General features: G+C 41.9%; 1 protein-coding gene across 5 annotated transcripts in view; it reads right to left on the minus strand.

The window, feature by feature from the left end:
- The window catches only part of PSD3 (pleckstrin and Sec7 domain containing 3), a 572,156-nt gene that overhangs the window by 299,683 nt on the left and 257,622 nt on the right, over positions 1 to 14,851 (minus strand). The window lies entirely within an intron of this gene.

Here is a 14,851-nt window from a genome sequence, read left to right on the forward strand (position 1 = left end):
GTTCTTTTGCTGTCTCCTTCTGCTTACCACTTCTTAGAAACTCGCCAGTGGTCACTCTCACTTAGCTTACATGGGTGTCACTGCACAGGTCTGGGAGGGAAGGAGATAATCTAATGACACAGGCCATACTCCACCCGGCCTCTGACAAAGTCCCACACAGGCTGCTCAGTTGCTGCCTATGCAAAGAGAGATTCAAATAAGGATACGTATCACTTTCCAAATACCATTCACGGAACAGCAACTAAAATATTTATATTGGGCATAATAACAATAGCCTTATGGTCCAGCCAACAAAATCCATGCAGTGCAGTCTGAGACAGGCCTCAGAAGAAAGCCACGAGCTATTTAAAGTCAGTAAATATTTTTTCAGCAGAGAGCCTTCCCGTTTCACTGTTTGATTTCTCTGGGGGAGGAGGGAAAGCTTTCTGAACATCCCTGAAAAAAAGAGTGAACTCAAAATGGAATAGGGAGCTTTAAATATGTTGAGAAAAATTTCCAGGATCCCAATGCATAAAATTGAATTGTTTTATTTCATATGCATATAATTGGAATGTTTTATTTCACATTTTATGCAGAGTCCCACTATATGAAGCAGTGAAAACAATAATTAATATATATATTTAATATATTGGATCAGATACACATTTTCTTATTCAAATAGCAGAACAAGAAAGACGTTCTCATGAGCAAAACCTTAAACAGGGGTTTATGGTGAACAGTCATAGTCACACTACCCTAGTACCCGATTTCCTTCAGAACTTGGTTTTGGTTGCTCTGTATCAGGAAAACCCTATTACACTAGAAATGCAGTGCGTTTACTTTGACAACTTATGAAAAAGGACATCTATTGTTTTTAAAGCACCGTGAACTACACCCTTCCTTTTGAGTGCAATAGTTGACGAATGCTGACAACATAATTAAAACAACATGGAAGGCCTGAGTCCGAGGCCGGCACAGAACAAGGAAACTGGGAAACAGGAGGCAATGCATGTTACCCAGCAGCGTGCAAATGTGATGAATGGCAACATGTCTGGGAGTGTTTACTGTTCCATTCTCCATTTTTAAAATAATTTGAAATCAATCTTTAAAATTCAACTTGAATCAGGCACTGATGGAATCCAAGAAACAGCTCTGTGATGGCAGCACTGAGAACACCGTCATGAGACAGAGCCAAGAAGACATGGCTTGCTGGAATCTGAAGAGGAAGCACCTTTTCAAACTCTGATTTTCAAAAGGAAGACACTGGAAAAACACGAAAGGTCCCTCTTCCTGTTAATGTGTTCCCTCCCTTAAGATTCAGTGGTTTTGAGTACACTCACGAAATTGTGCAGCCATCACCACTAATTCCAAACATGTTCATTACCGCTCCCCTCCCCTCAAACACATGTCCATTAGCTGTCACTCCCCACTGCCCTGTCTTCTCAGTCACTGGTTACTGCCACTTTCTGTTTCTGTGCATTTGCATATTCAGAACATCTCACAGAAATGGTATCACGCCATGTGGCATTTTGTGTCTGTCTTTTTTCACTAAACAATGTTTCTTTTGTTCTTTTTTTTTAAGAGAGAGAGAAACATCTGCATGAGAGAGGTACATGGATTGGTTGTCTCTCAGAGGCACCCTAACCGGGGACTGAACCTGCAGACCAGGCATGTGCTCTGACAGGGAATCTGACCTGCGACCTTTTGCTTTGTGAACGATGCCCAACCAACTGAGCCACACAGGTCAGGGCAACATGAAGTTTTCAAGGTTCGCCCACATGGTAGCATGTACCAGAACTTCATTCCTTTTTATTGCCAAATAATATTCCATTGTATGGATATACCAGTTTCTTTAGCCATTCATCAACTGATAAATATTTGTGTTGTTTCCATCTTTTGGCTACAGGTTTTTACATCTACATTTATTTTCAGTTCTCTTGGGTCTACACCAATGAGTGAAATTTCTGGGTTATGTCTCATGTTTTGAGACACGGCCAGTCCCCCACAGATGCTACGCCACTGTACCTTCCTACCAGCTAGAGCTGAGGGGTCCATTATGGTCTGTCTTTTCTGTTCCAGCCATCCTAGTGAGTGGGAAGTGGCATGTCACCGTGGTCTTGATCTGCATTTGTTTCCCTAGTGACTGAATTTATTCTCCTGAGTATTTTCTTCTTTTTGATACTATGACAAGTGGGACCTTTTTGGTTTCCTTTCAGGTTATTCATTGCTACCATATAGAAACACAGCTGGTTACTGTACATAGAACTTATATCCTGCAATCTTGCTGAATTTATTAGTTCTTACAGTTCGTGGGTAGATTCCTTAAAGTTTCCCTCTACATATATGTCATCTGTGAACAGAGATAGTTTTACTTTTTTCTTTCCTATCTGGACACTTTTTATTTCTTCTTGCCTAACTTCCCTGGCTAGACCCTCCAGCAGGACACTGAACAGAAGTATTACGGTCAGAAATCCTTGTCTTGTGTCTGATCTCAGGAGAAAGCCTTTAATCTTTCCGCACGAAGTATGATGTTAGCTGCGGGTTTTTCACAAACGCCCTGTATCAGGATGAGGCGGGTCCTTCCCACTTCTGGTTTGTCAAGTGTTTTCACAGTGAAAATGTGCTGAACTTTATCAAATGCTTTTTCTCTGTTATTTGAGATGGTCATGTGGGTTTTGTCATTTATTCTAGTAACATGATGTATCACATTCATTGATCTTTATATACTGAACCAACTTTGCATTCCTGGAATAAATCCCACTTGGCCATGGTGCATAATGCTTTTTATATGTTGCTAAATTCAGCTTTCTAGCATTTTTGCATCTACATTCACAAACAGTGTGGGTCTGCAGTTGTATCACCTTTTTCTGGTTTTGGTATTAGGGTACTGCTGACTTCACACAACAAACTGGGAAGTATTCTACGTGGCATTCGTTTACAGCTTTTGACTCCTTTTTAGGCTTTTAACTGTTTTTCTCCCTTACTCACTGAGGACTTTAGTTTCTTTAGCACATTAAAGCTCTACATTTATTTCTTAATAATTTGCCATTTTATTCATTTTAAATTTTATGATTACATGTTGTACAACCATCACCACTACCAAATTCCAGTACATTTCCGTCACCCCCAAAGAAGACTATCAATTAACAGTCAGACATGATTCTCCCCACCTCCACCCCTTGGCAACTGCTAATCTACTTTTTGTCTCTCTTTATTTGCCCATTCTGGCCATTTCATATAAATCAAATCATACACAATGCTCTTTTTTGGGTGGGGCTCTGGCTGCCTTTACGCGGCACGCTGTGTTCGAGGCCACCCATGCTGCAGCTGGTGGCAGGCTTCACTCCTCTCTATGGCCGAGTCAACAGTTCACCGGATGGCTGTACAGCATTTTGTTTATTTACAAATGTATTGCTAATACATGAGGAAAGGGAAAACATGAACAACCCAAAAACACGTTTTCTCTCTTCAGCACAGTTAAATAGCGCAAAGCTATCAAAGAAGTACTTAGTTCTTAGAGGGAAATATTTCCTTTAGATTTTATGATACTTTTCATTATTTCACTAAGCTACAGTATAGCTTTACAAAAAGTTGAGGTTTACAGAGTATAAAAGTCCAAAGGCTAAAGGAATCTAAGAACTCACAGACCCAAGGAAATTAAGTGAGAAAACAGGCTCAAAGGACGGTGCACCCACCGAGTGTTGGCAGGAATCAAAGCCAGAGCCTGTTCACCTCACCTGGCTATGCCCGCATCCCTTCCTTCCCGCCACCTTGACTGGTGGTGAGATACTCGAGGGTATGTCTTCAGTCTTTTCCCTGAAGTTAAAAAAATATCTTCAGAAATGGTTAACCAAAGTCCAGCCTCACTTTTCCACGTCATCGTGTGTACCACGATCTTCCTGAAACAAAACTCCAGGCTGCTTTCAGTAGTTCCCCGTCGCCCACAGAATAGAGTGAAGCCCAAACTCTGTGCTCCACGATCCAGCCCAACCCAACCCGTCTCCTCCAATCCACTTGCTCTTTCTCTTGCTTGACTCCCTTCTCATACGTTGTGTCCTTGCTTCTCTAACTGAAGGAGGGGACCACTTTGGAAAGGTTCCCTCTACTGTACACTGAAAATAAAGTTAACTGTATGTACACTCTGAGCTCCATACTCCCTTGCCTTTGCTCAACCTCTTTTCTCCACATGGCATAATTTTCCCTCTTGTCTCTGCAGGGTCAGATCATTTTCACCTTTCAACTCCCAGTCAAATTCCCTCTTCTGAATTCAGCCTTCCCATAATCATCAACCTTGCAAGAAGTCACCTCTCCTACAAACGTCAAGAAAACTTGAGCAGAATTATACATACATTGCATATAGTATATATACTTGAAATAACCGTGTTAACTCATATTTTAAAGCTTCAAAAGGCTACAATGTTTAACCTATCATGAAGTGTTTTAATGAAACTGTCCATAGTGACCACTGAAGCCATATGGAAATTTAACTCCAAAACCCACTACAGTGAAATCCACTCAATGAAATGAAGTTAAACGCTATCATTTCAAAGCCCACTTTGCTTTAACAGCTTACATCGCCGTCTAGACAACCACCACGGAGACACGGACACAATGGCTCAGAGAAAATTGGGCACACAGACATCAAGAAAAAGGGCCTCAAGAAATTAATTAATTTCTCCAGCCCACTTTTAACACTCTTCACTAACATGTAACAACTTCTAAAGGAGGCAGCAAATGCATCAATTGTGGGCAAATGCTTGTGATGTCTTGATACAACAACTCAGCAACTAGTCGAAGGAAGGAGATAAAAGGCTGAAGGGCAAAAGCAAAGCCCTGCATGAGGAACAGCTGCTCTACTATTCCAATCAGTCCTCATGTTCTAAGTTTACTGTTCCACAAGTTTTATCTAACACTTAACTAAGTAAGGACTGGCACAGACCTAGGGAAACAAATATTCCAAGAAGCTGGCCCTGGCTGGAGTGGCTCAGTGGATTGAACTCCAGCCTGCAAAGCAGAGGGTCACTGGTCAGATTTCCGGCCAGGGCACATGCCTGGGTTGTGGGCCAGGCCCCCAGCGGGGGGCACAGGAGAGGCAACCACACACTGATGTTTCTCTCCCTTTCTCCCTCCCATCCCTTCTTTAAAAATAAATAAAATCCTTAAAAAAAAAAGCTACATGACTTAACCAAGGTAGATGAAATGCTTTCAATAAAGTACTTTACGAAAATTAAGTCCAGACTAGATTCCTCGTCTTTCATTTCTCAGGAGTGAATGCCTAGGAAAACCTAGGAGGCCTCTTCATTTCTAAGAGCAATACTGTAACGCCACCAAACATCATGAAGAATGAGAAAGTCTTCCACCTGTAGCCTCTGGGTAGAAACAGCCATAAACCTCATGAGACTCTGGGTCTGAGCACCATCACCGCCTCGGCATGACATCGAGTCCTTCCCTTCAAATAAGGCACCTTTGTTAGAGGGCACGAGAGGCTTATTTTTGCCATTCACTCTTCCTGTCAACACTTGAACTGACTTTAACAACGAAACTACATAAGATCTTAATCCTGACCTTTTTATTTAGAATTTCTGATTTATTCCTTTATGTAAAAAAAAATCAGGACTATTTATGTCAGAGTGATTTAAAACAAACAAACAGATTCTTCTTCTTTAAGGTTTTAGTTATGCTCCTTTTTAAAACTGGGCTATACCTTCTGTTAATGCCCATCACTTCCAAGACCCATTCGCTCATTCAGCAAACATTTACTAATAACCTGCTATGTTCTGAACATCAGGGATTCAAAGCTGAATATTGCCCAGATAAGAAAAGTCTGCTTTGCATGTTAGAAAGCTCACCTGCAGCATGTGAAGGAAGCACAGAGGGGAAAGTTCAAGGGTAAGTAGACTCAGGACTAACAACACAGGCTGCGGGCAGTAGTGTGGGTGAGACGGTGGGTGAGCCAGGACCAAGGTGGAACGGATGGTGCAAAGGTGCAGGAGCTGGCCCTCCTCCCACTCCAGCCATATCCACCCCCACTATCACTTCCTGCCCCCGCCCCGCCCTCTCCTGCGCACCCACAAAGCCAAGGCTCAGCCCCTGCCTACTCCTGTGGGCTCTGATGTCTAACTTGTTAGGGCTCTGCCTTGCCCCTGTCAGTCTGCAACTGCCAACGATGTAAGGTCGCAACTCAACGCTGGAATAGCTGTCACTCCTCCAGAAAGTCTTCCTGAATTAGTCCTCACCAAATTTGGTCTGATATATGTGACAGAGATTTGCTAAGTATAAAAAGAAGAACTTTAGCACTTACCTAAATATAACCACACACTAGTAGAATCTGAATTGGTAAGAGTTCATAGCTTTACTGCATTTATTTTTCCCCTTTAAGGAATAAAAATGTAGTATAAAAGATGCGCAGGAGGGAAGGGAGGAGAAAGGAGGAGAGCTCTTCGCCCTCACGTGAAACGTACACACTTTTGGGGGTGTCTATTTACACTCCTTTTGGAGTCATCCTTCTCTAACAGGACTCTTACCCACGGCTTCGTGTGCTTGGCCAGATTCCCAACAAATTAGTCCCTGTTGTTTAGTAACAATGCTTTTTTTCCTATGAGGAACTAAATCCACTGACTCAATTTTTGTTCGTTTGTTTAATATTCTGAAAAAAAAATAGGATACTTTTGAATGTTAACGAGTCAACATTAGAGAGCTTAGGGTGATATATTAACCAGTCGTCCATTTCTGGAACACAAGGACAGGACTGTAATACAACAGAATGGAACAGCAAAAACTTCTTCAATATCAAACTAAAAAGCTCTGTACAACAAAGAAAATGATCAAATGAAAGGCAACATAGTGAGTGAAAAATATTTTCAATTCTGTATCTGATAAGGAGCTAATATCCAAAATATATAAAGAACTCATACAATTCTATATAATAAAAGCAAACAATCTAAAATAAGTAAATAAAATCTTTAAAAATATATAATACTCATAACAAAAACTATTTGGCAAGTCTACTACCTACTGTGGGTCACAGGAAGCTGAAATGTAAAGCAAGTAAAAAAGTCGATCATGAGAGATTCTGAGCAATGGGACGCAGGTCTCCCGAGGGAATATGTCTACACCTACGGGAGAACTGCTGCCATGCACTCTCGCACACATTCCCTAGAAATTGGGCCCCATCATTTTTTGGCAAAGGGTTTTTGCTTGTTTTGTTGCCATTATAATAGAAACTCCAAAAGGCAAGAACTTTGTCCACTTTCTTCACCATTAGGTCCCCAGAGCCTGGAATAACAATACCTAGCAAAGTGAACATATCTGTTCAGTCAATGAGTAAATGAAGAATGTCCTATAGTCAACAGGACACCAATTAATAGAAATGAAATACACACATGCTTCCTGAATCTGGCCAAATACTCCACGTCAGTGCCACCCAAGCTCTGTCCCCTACTCCCAAGCAGAGGCTTGAACAGAATGCTGGAAACCGGGGGTCCTTCCCAACGTTAAGAGTTAGTTAATTCTTCCATCTGCTCAGCCAACATTCACGTAACATCGAATCAAGTGTGCACTGAGCACTGGAAAACGGGGCAACAAGCAAGGTCAGCACGGCTCTTGCCACCAGGGAGCATGCAGTGCAGTGCCTCCATCCGCATTACTCGCCTGCCGCAGGCAGACTGGGCAGCAGTCCAGTCAGGTGGAGACAACCTCAGCCACAGTTCTAGAGTTCAACATGACCTCACATGGGCTATTACCATTAAGCACAATTTTTTTCAATTGATTATCTTAGTCCCTAAATGCTAGGCTATACAATGTGGCAGCTGCAGGCACACACAGCTGTGTAAATTTCAATTAATTAAAGTGAAAGAAAATTGAAAATCCAGTGCTCAATACCTATGTAGCTAGGGACCACCACACTGCACCACACGGAATGTAACGTTTTTCCCTGATCACAGAAAATCCTATTTGAAAGTCCTGCCCTAGAACCTTCCTACTCAAAGTGCGGCCTTGGGGCAGTAGCACAGGTATTACGCAGGAGTTTGTTAAAAACGCAGACTCAGGTGCCACCCAGGCCTCCTAATCAGAACCTATATTTCTAAAAAGAACCCCAGAAAACATGTCTACATGTTCAAGGATGAGAAGAGAAGTGCTTCTCCAAAGAACTACAACAATATCCAGAAGTAGTTCTGACCACATTTCTGTCAGGATGGGTGGGATAGGACAAAATGGCGCCTGGACTACAATCCAAAATGGTGGCTGAACTACAACCCAGAAAAGACAGTTGATGTCAAACCAGAGAGCCAAAAGGGTGGGCTTTGCCGAAAGACATATCCGCATAGCAACCTGAGCCACCAATGATATATTGCCACTTTGTTCAAAAAGGACCAATCCCCAGCTCCAACGAAGAGAGCCAACTAAAATAAAACCCCGCCATATTCCCTGTTTAGGCGTGACTTCCTGGCCTCACTCCGCAGACCAGAGAACCTCACCTGGGTGCTCAAACCCCAATAAAGCTCTATACTGCCTACCTTTGTGGCTGATTGGCATTTCTTCCTCGGAGGAGCCTAAGAAAACCTTTCAATTTCAATGGCTGTGTTTTTATTCTAAAAGACAAACTCAAGAGTTCCTACCTCCTGAAGGAAAGGTCCAACTATTTCAATCAAACAGTCCTGAAGAAAGCAAACGGCCTCTCCCTCCTACCCGGGAAAGGCCTGCTCAATCTGCTCTGCTCGGCCCTCCGCTCACCCTGGGCTCGTTTTCAAGAGAGGAAGAGATTGTGCCTCCAGTGACACGACCTCTTATCTCACAGCTCACAGCTGATTTTCATCACAGCGAATGGTCCGGGACTCCACACTTCTGCAAAAACCCATAAAGTCCTAAAATAACTGCAAATGTAAACTTGAGCATTAGCAAATACACAGCCTTAAAGAAATGACATCGGAGGCCCTGGCTGGGAAGTTTAGTTGGTTGGAGCATCGTCCCGATACACCAAAATTGCAGGTTCGATCTCCATCCACAGTACGTACAAAAAGAAATTACATTGGTGCTTCAAGAAAAAGGGCTGAGGGAAAGGTTAAGGTTTTTCAATTTTTCAAAACAGGGATATTTTCCCAGACTTCTAATATTCGTGTCATTGGACATATTACTTGTAAAATAAAAATTCATGGGCAAATTCACACTGAAGAGGCACTTTCAAGAACGTACTAAGGGTCTATAGTCTATTTTCTATAAGTCAACAGATTTTCAGTCCTTTACATCATGGCTAACACAGCCACTGAACCCAGCCATTTTCTCTCCTTTCCATGTAGGTTATTCATAAATGCAATAATGTGCTTGGCATTCTCTGTTCCCTAATGACCACCAGTCAGCAAACACATTAAACCTTACATAATCGGTTAATATAACAAAATAACTGAGTTCTTAAGTTATTTTAATACTGGACAATGTGCAAAAACAAGCTCACAGACACACTCTCCTTCATGTGTCAGAGTGGAATTCAATCCCATAGACAGAAGAGTGATGGCTTGTCCCCGTTAGTCTGAAATTTCATAAAATCAGTAAAATTTTGGAAGACAAAGATCCAATTTACCAAGCAAACATAAAAAGTAAGGTTTGCAGAACTAAAAAAATTTCAAATGCATTTCACTTATAAGTAACTATAAACCTTAACTGTGAATAATGATGATGAATGTTTGTGTGTAAAACAATCAAGACACCCCCCAGTGCCACAGTGAGGCACACATGCTCCAGACTGGCGATCAGTAGAAAAGGTTGTATTCTCACACACACACAGGAGAATAATCTAAACCATTTTTTCCTAAGCAATAGACAATATATTTACTGTGATCAAAATAACAGAAAATGAGAATGACTAATGAGAATTTACTAAATGAGAAATCTAAGTACATTATATTTTGGCACATGTGCTTTACTCTAATAAAAGCCACATTTTGGAGAAGGCTACAGTACATAGTGAAGGATGCTGGCTGGCTACTGTCTGGTCACTAATAATTCTCCAAAAGCACAGGTATTTAAGGTGTTTATATGCTGCAAAACCAGGAAGAGGCCTGCCAACCACTACACCAGCTATTAGCAGGTGCACACAAACACAGTGGTTCCATTAAATGGATGCTCTTTCCTGAGTGATTAATGGTTGGAGCTGTGCTTTCCTCAAACTAAACCTCACATGCTAATGATTCAGAACCCATTTTTCCCCTCACTCAGTTCCAATCCCTGGGGAAATGACACCAGCTTACCAGTCAAGTTCAGAGGAAGCTCTGCAAGCTGAGCAGCAGCCGCACCACACGCAGCACAGAGAAGGTACAGTGAGCGAGACGAGGAACAGCCCATTAACTTCAAACCCAAATCTCTGCAGTGTGCTCTGTCCCTCACCATCGGGAAGAACTGCACTCAGCTGTAAGGGCTGAATTTAAGTCTGCCTCTAAAATCATTGTTTTTAAGGCTGGTTTCCTTGTTTTCGAACAATAGGTTTTTTCACTTTTATCTACCATCCACTTCTCTGCATTTTTTAATTATCTCTACACCTTGTGCTTCTCTTTCCAGCTTTATTGCCTCTGATCAGAGTTGCCCCTCTGGTTTCATACATTCCACCCATTTTCTACCACTTCTTCCTGTTTAGGAATCCACACTTTTAAAAACCCAACTTAATTTGTTTCTAGCTTTACTGAGATATAATTGACATACGAAGTATTATAAGTTTAAAGTTTACAATATGTTCATTTTATGCTTATAGATTGCAAAATGATTACCACTATAGCTTTAGCTAACACCTCCATTATGTTCTATAATTACCTTTTGTGTGTGTGTGGTGAGAACATTTTAAATCAACTCTCTCAGCAGCTAGGAAGTACATAATACAATATTACTAATTATAATCACTATGCTGTACTTTCAGTCCCCAGAATGTGCCCATTTTGTACCTGGAAGCTTGTGCCCTCTGATCAACATTAACAAGTCCCTATTTCCTTCACCCCTGGGCCCTGCTAACCACCACACTACTCTCTGAAAAACCCAATTTTGAAATTTCTCTCATCTTTACTACCTTTTTGTTTTTATTTGGAAAAGCAAAAAAATTGTAAACCTTTAAATAACTCCACAATCTTGTTTATAGTAGGCTCTCCTGCTAAAGTTAACATGGATATAGCAGTATTAACATAAGTTCTTATATAAAATTTTGTATTTTAATATTCTAAAAAATGAAATTGATGCTAAAATACTCCATAATCTTTAGAAAGTCATGACTGCCACATAGCTGGAGTCCCTGGCAGTGACGGTTAACTACAGCGGTGGACTTCCCTAAGCTGCTGTGTGTCAAGACAGATGTCAGGCGCACTGGTGAACCACCACCCTACTCAGCCTCCAGTCGGCCACAAGTCTCAGCTGATTCCTATTTGCATTCAGCAGATTTCATGTTTGATAAGCAACCCACACTTCTGCTAAGGATTCAGGCTGCAACCTGACATGACCAATAATTTCAAGTATATCTGAAAATGCAAATTTTACAGAAAGTTTAAAATCAAGTTGCCTGGGGGGAGAAATAAATCTGGAATCACTCTAAAAATGACACTTTCAACAGACGGGAAACACGTGCGCTGTATGTAAACCGAGCAGTTAAAACAAAACACCCATCACAAACTCCAGGAGAGACCACCTCAGGCCACATGTTCACAGAACCCTTTCGGTGCTGCCCTATGAGGTAACCTGTTGTCTTCCAGGTTACTCAGGCAGAGCCATGCTCCAGACATGCAGATGGAAAAGGGTTCGAGCTCTTTAAGAGAAACTCCCCCCATTCCCATTGAGTGCCACAATATTATGTCTTTCTAAAACTACAGGGGAAGCCTGTTTTCCTCTCTCTTTCTATGTAATAGAAAGAAAACAGGGAGCAGAAATGGTACGATAGAACCCTGCATCGCCAGGAAGCTGGTTGGGAAAAAAAACCAAAACAATAAAAGGAGATAAAATTACAGGTAAGAATAATATTCTGCTTTCTGTTTAAAAATACAGATTTGGGAAAATCCAATGTCGGATGCTGAAATAAACACTCCAGGTTAAAGCCTGGTGAGGCGCGAGCACCCAGAGGGCAGGTGGCATGGATCTGATGACTGGGGAATTAAAAGAACAGTTGGCATGGGCAGCCCTGAGCGAATGCAGCACGCTCTTCTCTGTGTCGGGGTTCAGCAAACCTGGTGTAGCCCCAGGAGTCTCCTACTGGGACGGTCAAAAGACAAGACTAGTAAGCAAAAACAGTCAATAAAACAGACGGATCATTTCACAGCAGCATTTTACAAGAGATAAAGATATAAAAATAGATTTGCCTGCATAGACCTACAAAGAGGTTACTCACAGAGATTACTGTAGCTCCAGCAGTTACCCATTGATCATAGAAATTGCCCAGTTCATCAGCTTAATGCTCGAGAAAAGTTAGCTAGGAAAAGAAGCCAGCTAATTCAAAATCTGCTGTTCTAGTCAACTGGAAGCAAATCAGTTTCAAATTTCCTGGCAGCCCCGTTAGCCCTGCACCGCACGCGGTGATGTCAGTGGAAGCACTTGGAGCCCCGGGAGCCCGGGAGAGGAGCTGCCGCCCCAGTCCCTCTCACAAAGGCTCAGCAGCCCGCCTCGCGCCCTCTCTGCCTCTGTCGCTGCTCTCTCCCTTGGTCGCTTACCGAAAAAAAAACCACCGTGGGGCTTTTCTATATTTGTGAAAACTACTTCCAAAGAGATAATTGGGATGATGGGAGTGAGCTTTAATGTAACCATTTCCCAGTGCAGCAGCAGGAACCCCGGCAAAGGCTCCGAGAGGACTGTACCATCCTGGGTGACATCAGAGGTGGGGCTGTCATCTAAGGATTATGCAGCATTTTCTGCACTGCGAGAATGACCCTCGCGAAAGGAGGGGGTGGTTTCCCTTTAAAAGCATTTAACTCTCGGGTTATTTCAGCAGAAAAGGCAAAAGTAAATATAATGTTGAAAAGCTGCCGCAGGAAGGTAAAAATCCTGCTCTGCCCGTCCTTATCCCACTGCTGAATGACGCTGCCATCGAAAGTCACTTTAGCGATGATACATTACCGTTCCTGTCATTAGATTAATATTTAATGGGTGACTGATGTTACTTGGAAAATGTGTCATGAAAAGATTCCCAGTCGTTAATGTCTACTTTAAAATATGATGGCATAAACTTTTATATCACTAATAGTACCTTGGATGTATGCAGTACCTTCCAACACAATCTCAATAAAAACACTGAATATAAAACCTAATGGTTTTGTAGATGAGAAGCGTGAGGTGAAGAATAGCATAAGACGAAGAGCATAATGCAATATTGGTCCTTAGTTTTGGTAATGGAGGTTAATACAAACATTAAAAGTAACTCATCTTCTATAACCTAAATATTCTAACCAGTATAAAAGGCAGAGGCCAAGAACACAAAGCAATTGATGTTTATTTTCATTCATTCCATATACCTTTACCAAGTGCTTAATAGGAGCTAGAATATGTATTGAATTTAACTTAAAGTGCATATTTCTGATAAATAATGTAACTAGAATACAAAATTATTTATATAATGCTTATTATGTGTCGGGCACTGCACTAAGCAACTTTATTGTATTAACTTCTTACTTCTACCCGCAGCCTCTAGGATAGCTACCTTAAGTGGCCCATTTTATGGATAGGACCACTAAAACATGAGAGAGACACAGCTTGTCTGAGATCATGAGGCTAAAACTGGCACAGACAGGATTCGAACACAGGCACTAAGGCTACCAAGGCCACCCTCTGGGCCACTAAGCTATATTGCTTTTTAGGCCTTCCTTGTGAAGTAGAAGAATTCTAAAGGAAAATAATTCTCAGGATTTAGAACCCCAACAAGCCAAAAACAGCCACCTTGAAGAAGACATGCCCAAATAGAAGAGGACTAAGGCAGAGAGTGCACGGAGAGAAAGCACAGCGAGACAGCGAAAATACCACCCGGGGACAGAAGCTTAGTGCTCACTGCTCAAGCGACCTCGGGCCAACGGCTTAAAATCTTCCAGCTTTAGTCTCCTTATTTTTGAGCTTTTAAAACTACAGGCAGTATAAGAATGTGCCTAAAGCATGCGATCTGGACTTGTCATCGGGGCTGTGTCACTTTCCAATTATGTCACCATAAGCAAGTTACTTAACCTCTGAGGGGCTCGATTTCCCCATCTGAAAAAACAAGGACAACAATGGTGTTGTTCTTGGGGTTAAATGAATGATGAAAATAAATATATAAAGCACTCAGACTAGTAGTATATAATAAAAGCTGACGGTAATACATTTTATTATAATTAATATACTCATTACTTTTAGTATTATCATGACTATTTAGGATTACTTTTAAACTAACATGCCAGCTTCTACCCTTTCCAAAACCTGTCCAGAAGAACTGCGATTTCCCAGTGTTGGTTGGAAAGCAGAAAGGACAATCTCTGTTGGCTTCACACAAACATTCACCAACCCAAGCATCACCAGCTCCCCAGGAGATGTAAGCTGAAGTTGCTGGGCATGCCTTCCAAAAAAGCTCCTTACAAGGGGAAAAACAGGAGCACGGAACAAACCCTTTTGCCAGCGCCAACCTCTTCCTTCCTTTGCCTGGAATATGGACAGGGGTTAGGGCTGACACAGTCATCCTTAACTGTGGGCATCCCATCAGGCAGGGAGACAGGACAGAGAGAGTCCCAAGCCCACCACAGATCTCCTGCCTCTATTAAGTTGCAGCATCTAATTCAGGTTTCCTAGTGTACACAACTCTTCAGGATCCTGATACACAAAGGCGCAATTTCCCTATAAAGGAGATTCTAACGGACGGGTTTTTTAGTGCGACTTCTCTGTAAAGTCCTCTGAG

This window comes from Sturnira hondurensis, unplaced genomic scaffold, assembly GCF_014824575.4.
Source record: "Sturnira hondurensis isolate 20B ecotype Veracruz unplaced genomic scaffold, ASM1482457v3 Scaffold0003681, whole genome shotgun sequence".
Lineage (NCBI taxonomy): Eukaryota > Metazoa > Chordata > Mammalia > Chiroptera > Phyllostomidae > Sturnira > Sturnira hondurensis.